The following is an 8,776-nucleotide window of genomic DNA, read 5'->3' as shown; positions in this document are numbered from 1 at the left end:
AGATTCTTGCTTGGCAGCAGGAGGTCTGAAGGAGACATACCCGGGTGTGATGCTTTTGTGGGGTTTATGTCTTCATTGAGTTTGAAGGGAAGGTGAATGCAAAATTGTGTATTTTTCCAAAGAGGTGAAGGATGGTGGAACTGTGAATGGTTTTCTAGACAGAACTCTAAGAACTTTTGTGAGATATGACTGTATGGAGATGGTCTTTCTGAAAGGGCATACAAACGAAGAATATCTGTATAGAGTAAGAACATTTGTTTGTAGCGAACTCCAGAACTGGTGAGGAATAAATTTTTAACCAAATGGAGAATGTCAAAACCTATGAGTAAATCTTTATCTGGAAGTTTGGAGGCTATAATCTTTTTCCAAATTATACAATTCGAAAAGAATTGAATACCAATGGGTTTTTTGGTAATCAAAGTTGTTTCAAAAGTTTCAACATTAACTGCTCTGAAAAGTTTGGAATGGTGTTCCCAACAGTCTGATGGAAGAATAGAAGGATCAATCATACTGGTGCTTGCACCAGTGTCAATAAACCCGATAACAGGAACAAGTTTATGGAATTTAGAAGGAATGATGGACATCTTGAGAGAAGGTCTAGGAATGGTGGAAACATGGTTGACAGTTTGAACTGTAGAGATGACGGAAATATCTTCAGTCTGGTCATCTTGAGCTGACTGTTCTGAAAAATTTGATTCGACATCCTCATTCTCAGATAACAGAGAAGAATGTTGAAGATGTTGGATAAGACGAACAACTTTGACAGATTTATGGGGACAATTTCGGGCAAAGTGATCGCGTTTCTTGCAGACTAAACAACGATTGGATTTTTTCTTTCGGTACTGAGAAACATCTTTCTTTTTGAAATACCGAAAAGGTTTTTTAGAGGATGATTTCTTGGGGAAGTGTTTTTGGAAATGTCGTTTCTTTTTGGTTGGACAAACACATTTCTTTTCATCCTTACACTCGATTTTGAGATAAGGTTTGTGACAAGCCTGAGAAAAGGATTTTTTGTCTTCCATGAGATCTTTGAAGAATTCTTTTTGCTCACAGATTTTATCAAGAGATAGCATGACCATTTGAAAAATCTTTCCCAAAGAGATATCAGTTATGCTCAGATTAGTGGCTGTAAGTTTTCTTTGAAGATCTTGTTGTAATTTAGAAGGAAGAGAGGCTATAAAGACATGTTTAAGAGATGGCTCATTGAATCTATTCAGCTTGTAAAATAGAATACTCATGCTTTTGTAATGAGCATCTAGAAGGTGCCTTTTGAGAGAACAACACTTCATCTGGTGATAGTCTTTCCTATCTGCATTAGTGGAAGCAGTTTTTTCACCGATGAATTGTTCATGAATAATATTGAGGGCAGTTCCAATTGGGGATTCCATGAATTGGATCTGTCGGTATTCTCCTAAGCTTTCTAGCCAGTCTCGTAGAGAACCCGTGGATCGGGCCATGAATTCACGAAGAACAGCTTGGGGTTGAGCATTAGGTTTGGTACCTTGGAGATCAATCCATGCGGCAAATTCTTGAAGTCTGGCAGACCATTTGTGACGAGGAATGTCATCAAATATAAACCAAGATGCTGAAGATGGTTTTGTTGGGTATTCATGAACTGGTGGTGGCATTCGGTCTGTTTGAGAAGCTTGATCAAAAGGATGATCTTCAACAATAGGTGTTGAAGTAGAGGCACCTGGATCTGCAGTTTCAGTGGCCATTAATATGCCTGTAATGTCAGCATATTCGGACTCAGAGTCAGTTGAGGTTCCGTCTGAGGTTGTAGAGGAGTTTGAAGAAGATGGGTTGGACTCAGATGGGTTTGATTCAACAACTGTTTCTGGCTCAGAGGAGTCAGAAGATTGGTTCTGGACAGGATGATTCTGGATAGTATGATAATAATACTGATCCATTGGGTTTTTATCTTTCTTAAGAGGCTCTGGAATGTCCTGTGGTAAATCTTCTGGTGGTATGGTGGAAGTAGAGGAAGATGAAGGGACCTTTGGCTGTAGTTATGAAATTTTGACTTTGGATTTTGATTTTTTGGGTGAAGATGGTTGAGGAGTCGGTTGAAGGTGCGAGAACCCAAAAAACTGATTATAAACAGGTTGTTGAGGTCTAGATGGTGTGTAGAAAGGTGTATAGGTTTCAAAGAATAGAGGAAATACTGGTGTTGGTTGTGGTTGAGTAAAAAGGGAAGGTCGAGTCTTTTCAGCATCAATTCTTGTCAATTCGGCTTTGAGTTTTCTAATCTCAGCTTCTTTTTTATTGAACTCTGGACCCCAAATGTGGTTGTTGATCATTCGTCGGAGATCGGTGTCGAGTTCGGAGATCCGATCTTGGAGATGGATAAACATCTGATCAAGACGACTGCTTATGGAATCAACTTTAGTTTCAGTCTGAGAGACATGACTGGCAACACGATCAATTTTCTTACCGAGTTGCTGAAGAGTTTGATTCTGAGCACTGGCATTTTTGGTTTGCCAGTTTAAAACGGCTTCATACTGTTTTGGCTCTTCAGGTTGCCTAGAGGCTGTAATTGGAGTTGACAAAGGGTTTGGAGGTAACTCGGGTTTGTGTGTCTGTCTATTTTTCAAGTGAAGGAAAAGATTCCTCATAGGAGTGGCTTGAAAACATAAGGCAAGATCTGATTGGATGGACATGAGGTTTAGGATCTGGTGGAGGTTGTAGAGGAAAAGATTTGCAAGATGATGGTGGATAAGAAGATTTTTTCTTTTTCTTTTTCTTTCTCCTCTTAACTTCCAAGTCTTCATCAATATCCATATCATCCAAGCAAGGACAATCCGAATTGCACAAATGGGCTTCAGGAACATCCCATATGAAATGACCATTGATTTTATCGAGATATACTGGATACCCTTTGGAGGAAAAACCATGAATAGGAAGTTTCTTTTCTTGACCAGTTTGAACTGCTGTGATCATAGCAGTATAGGAAAGCTGTGGACTGTCTGAAATAGGCTTGGTGTCAGGAGTTTGAAAAGACAGTTTGACTTGACCATTTGGTCATCTGTCAAATGTGGTTTGTATTGGTTCAGAATTTTGGTGAAAGTGCTCATAGTTGGTTAGCCATTCAAGAGGCATGAGTTTGAGCAATTCTTGTTTCTGGATTTGTTTGGAGATTTGAATGATGGTTGGAATTGTGTCTATGTCAGCTAATATCATCAAGGCATCAGAAGTAATGTATGGTGTGGGAAGATCTAGTGCATGATTTTGTAATCAATACACTATTTGGTGCTGGAGGGTTACAATCTTTGATGTGGGCGTTTGTTCTGCTCCTTGGAGCTGGATTTGGACCTTAAGAGTTGTTGGAAGGCTAGGGTCTTTAAGAGAGAGGTTGCAATTTGGGTAAAAGGTTAATAAGACACTGCCAGCATGGAAGGTTGTCAGAACGGTTCCTACAACAGCGTGTTGGTACTGTTTGAACCTAGTGTCTAGGAGAGAAATTCTAGCTGTGACAGGTAAGCCTTTTCTGCCATGAAGAGTGAGAATTAAGCGTACACCTCCAAGATGGAGGTGTGTATACCCTTCTTGTTTCCAGTTGGCGACGAGATCCGAGGGTATTTCCATAGTGACATATTGTTCACTCTGAGAGTCTTGTAAAGCACATTGATTTAGTCTAGATGACTGGATGTATTCTTTTGGGATTGGTCTTTTAGTGGAAATCAGAGTTCGGATACTTCTAGTGAAAGAAGTTTTCTATCTGTAGAGATTGTAAGGACTCATGATGGGAAACTGGGACTCATTGATTTGAGCAGATTCTAGAATATAGGAATATTCAACAAGATTCTCAATTTTGGAGGCTATGTGCTTAGAACATGATTTGGGAAGAGATAGAGTAGAAAAAATAGAGATATGAGATGAAGATGATGAAGGAAATGAAGTTGATGTTGTATTTGTTTCCATGGTTGAGGAGGTCTTCTTCTAGGAGATCAAATAAGATTATTCAAATTACTAATGATCCCTATGGTAATGACTAGGAATAAACCGCTTCCTCTTAAGTGCTCTCAACTCTCCCTATGTAGCTATAGGCCTCTCATGATTCCTCCTCATATTATTCACCAACTGATCCCACCAAATAATAACATAGTCAGTGAATTCCATAACTGCTAGCATTACCTTTTTCTCCTCTGAATAATTGTGATAATCAAAGATCAACTCAACATTCTTTTCTCACAATAGGTAAGCCTCGGGGTCACTCTTTCCTTGAAACAAAAGAATGGTCACTTTGATTTTACCTAAAACCGTATCTTCATCATCTCTCTTATACCCCCTCTTGCCTACCTCTTTTACACCTCACTCTATCCCTATCTACCTCGGATGTTCGATCATCACCATCATCTTCCCAGAATTTATTCTTTGCCATAGACTCATATATACACCTATTGTTTTCCTCGTTATATCTTTCTTCATCATATTTAGCACCATTACGCTCTTTAATAGTTTGCTCCTTTATAATACTCTCAATAGTAGTCCCATGTTGCCTCAACTGGCTTTCTATCTCTTCAAACCTCATATTCATCTTCTCAAATGCCTAGCTCATTGCTTTTAAACTAAAAGTAAGGTCTACCATGGAAGGTTGTGCCTCGTTTTTATCATCCATATTAGTTATTTAAAGTAAACTACAAAGAGATGTTAGCAAAAAAAAATAGAGAAAAAAAATCATAAACCTCACAAACCTCACGGGTTTACACTCGGGAAGTCACTCCATTTATGTTTACACTCAAATAGGCTTTTACACGAAACTATGCTCACACACTCCTGCCTTATATTTTCTCAATCAATTTCTCTAGGAACTATTAACTTAATCAAGGGAAAGCACCAACGTATAATCCCATTAACAATCACAGTCTAAGAATAACAAATCAAAGAAACAAAGGAGATCACCAAATATGATTATTATTATTATTTTTGTAAACCCTAAATAACTAAAATTTGAATGAATTTAGGGAAAAGAATTGTGAGGTACAATTTTCTTAAATATAGTAGAATTTATTTTTAAGCTAACAAGCCCCTTGAGTTTATAATATTTAATTTTAAGGAATGATGACATTAACAATGACATAATAAATGATGATGTAAGCAATGACATAAGCGATGATGTAAGAAGAAGTGTAGAGAAAGTTAAAGAATTCTAGAATTTAGTAAGTTATTTATGAAGGTTAATCTCAACCATTGATCATGAGTTATGGTGGCAAAATCCTAGCCATCCATTAGCCATAAGAAATCCTATAATACCCCCCACCGCCTCTCATTTTCAATGCAACCTAGAAATTTCATTCCCTTTTATTCTAAGTCATAATAACAAGAGTAGAGGAATCCTTAACTTAGAAAGGTTTAGAGAAGTCAAGATCAAGAGGTAAGTAACACTTCAACTGCAATGTAAGGATAAAATTATTCAGTTTTAACAATCCATTTATATTATGATGGTTATTATAGTGTGATTAATTATATTCTAAATCTTTATATGGTCGGCCCTGCTGCCTAATATGTGGTGCTATGGTCAGCTTTGCCGCTTAATATATGATGTTATGGTCGGCTCTGCCGCCTAATATGTGATGTCATGGTCGGCTTTGCCGCCTAATATGTGATGCTATGGTCGGCTCTGCCGCCTAATATGTGATGCTATGGTAAGCTCTGCCGCCTAATATGTGATGTCATTGTCGGCTCTGCCGCTTAATATGTGATACTTATACTTAATTATGCTATGGTCGGCTATGCCGCCTATACTAAAGACTTTTATTTTTAAATAATGTTGTGTGTTGATTTCGTTATGCATCGAGGAATTTCAAATGTTATAAGTTGCATTGGATGCATGCATATCATGGACTACATTATGAAGAAGACGTTTCAGAAAATGAATTTATGAAAAATAGGTGGTTGTACTACTAGGTGGCAAAGTTCTAAGGAGGGCAAGCCCTCAAAGCTAAGTTAAAAGAAATCTTTCGGGGACGGCGATACGTAACGTCCAAAAGATCAACTAATGAGGCCCAAGGGCATATTGTTTAAAGAGTAAAAGTGCCAGCCTTGTAGTGCAATATACCTAGGGCCCAAATAAAGTTGTTTTGTATTTTCAAAGTTTATTTTAAGAGCTTAATATAGTAATCCATATGCATCATAATTTATACATGCATCAAAGGTTATCTTAGTGGGCATTAGCTCACTAAGTCCTTACATTGCAGGTAGCGATGAGTAGGGCAAGCTGGCGCCAAGTCCTAACCAAGACGAAGTGCATATGGGCATAATCGACCTTGGGATTTTATGATGGGCTCAGCTTTGTGTTAAAAAAAAAAGTATCTTGGCTTTATGTAATAACTAAGTTTTTAAATAAACTAAGAAATCTCTATATGACTCTTACTTTTCTGTAATAAAGTTTTGTGGATTGTGCTAAACTTTTAGAATTCGTATTTATATTAAAAGTAATTGTGTTTTTAAGTATTTTTTAAAAAAGTAAATAATATAGTGGAGTGTAACAAATTAGTATCAGAGCCCAAGGTTTAAAGCAATTCTGTAGACCGTCTATATGCGCACAAGTCAAGGGGAAGGACAAGGATCAGCTTTTTAGTTATAACTTGAAATTAATTTAATTAGGAAAATCTTACATTTGATTTGTCTGACATGTAAAAACTAGATTAAAAACTCATTGAGATGTCAAGCGCTAGGGGTAACAGAGGCAAAAGGGCGAAAGGAACTGCAGGGGAGCAATTTGTAATTGATCGACTTACAAGCATTGTGGCAAGACTCTTAGAAAGAGAGGTTAGAAGGGATGAACATGGTCAGGCAATGAACAACACCAGAAGCGAATTTAGAAGATTAAATCCGCCCACATTCAAAGGTAGTGTAGATCTTATCGTAGCAGACCAATGGTTGCGAACCATGGAAAGAATGATAGAAGTAGCCAAAGTGCCAGAAGAAGAAAAGGTCACCTATGTCTCTTTTATGCTACGAGGAGCGGCATAATACTGGTGGGACTCAATTAAACGAATTCATGATGAAGCAACAATGCAATGGGTGGAATTTAAAGAACACTTCTATAACAAATATTTTTCAGAGACTGTTCGCTCAACCAAAAGAAGAGAGTTTGTTTATTTACATCAAGGAAGAATTTCTGTGCTAGAGTACATCCGAAAATTTGATGAGCTCTCTCGATATGCTCCACATATGGTTGCAACAGAAGACTTGAAAAATGACCACTTTATGCAAGGATTGCGTAAAGATCTCGCAAAAGACTTAAAGGGGGTTGGAGTTCGTGATGTTTCCTTTAATGATCTCATCGATCGAGCCTTGGTAATTGAGAAAGCAGATGAAGAAAAGAAAGAAGAAAAATGAAGAAACAAATTAAGTGTGGACCAGGGGAACTTTGTAAGACAATGACCAGGGGAACTTTATAAGACAACACTCAAATAATAATAAGAGAAAGGGAATGCCAGTGGTCCAAGATTAGAGTAAAAGTAAATGCCCAAAGAATCATCAGAATGAAGTCCCACAAAAGCCAAAGTGTAATCAATACGACAGAACTCACCCTAGGGAATATCGAGAAAATACCAAAACATGTTTCAAATGTGGAAATGAAGGACATTTCATTAGGGACTGCTCAGAAAATGGTACGAACAAGAAAAGGCTAATGCTCGAGTATTCACACTCATCAAGACGGATGCGGAAGGAAACCCCTCAGTAATATCAGGTGAACTATCTATCTCCAAAACTCTTGCATATGTGCTAATAGACTCAGGAGCTACACATTCATTTGCCTCACCAGCATTCATTAAGAAAATAAAAAAATGTCCCTGGCATAATAAATAGGCCTTTTAGTGTCATGGTACCATCAGGTGAAATATTAAACTCGGGACAATTAGTTAAGGCATGTGAGGTTAGCATTAATGTAATACACTATATGTTGACCTAATAATCATCGAGATGCATGACTATTATGTAATTCTTGGCATGGATTGGCTATCGAAGCACTATACCAAGATAGATTGCAAGAAAAATGAGGTAACTTTTCGACCACCACAAAAGAAATCATTTGCATTTAAAGGAGAATGCAAAGAGAAAAAAATGTCTATCATTTCTGCATTAAAAGCAGCTAGACTATTAAATGGAGGATGTGAGGGGTACTTAGCAAGTGTGGTCATCGAAATAGAAGAGCAAAGACCAAAGTTGGAAGATATTCCAGTGGTGAACGAATTTCATGAGGTCTTTCCTGAAGTACTCACAAGATTGCTACCAGATCGAGAAATTGAATTCAAAATCGACACTTGGAGCAACCTCTACCACCCAGAGGGGAGCCACTCCTTGGCTACTGAATAGGATGAACTGAGGTTGGAACGTTGGAATTCACAGCCTAAAACTTTCTAATGCACAAGATCCTATAAAGAGGCGAGTGCAGAGCATACTCGTTACAGGATCGAAATGAACTATTATGAGAGTTTGTTGTTTTTTAGGGAGAATAGAGGAAAAGGAAGAAGTTTAGAATACCATGTTATCAAAATGATAAATCTTCATTGAGTTCTTTCAACGAGTTCTGATTACAAACTGGAATGAGTTCTCCTTATATAGAAGAGCTCCTAGAGAAAGGATAAGCAAGACCCTTATCCTTTTATAAAAGTAAAAACATAATTATAAAAGGGATAGGACAAGACCCTTTTCTTCCTTTTCGTAAAGAAAAAGCAAACACTACTACAGACAATACGATTACAAAAGCAAAAGTAAAAGTAAGCTTTTAGAAAAGTAGATGCTTTGCTTTTGTCATAAGCAAAAG

The sequence above is a fragment of the Citrus clementina genome, unplaced genomic scaffold, assembly GCF_000493195.1.
Source record: "Citrus clementina cultivar Clemenules unplaced genomic scaffold, Citrus_clementina_v1.0 scaffold_2, whole genome shotgun sequence".
Classification (NCBI taxonomy): Eukaryota; Viridiplantae; Streptophyta; class Magnoliopsida; order Sapindales; family Rutaceae; genus Citrus; species Citrus x clementina.
This window is presented reverse-complemented; position numbering follows the sequence as displayed.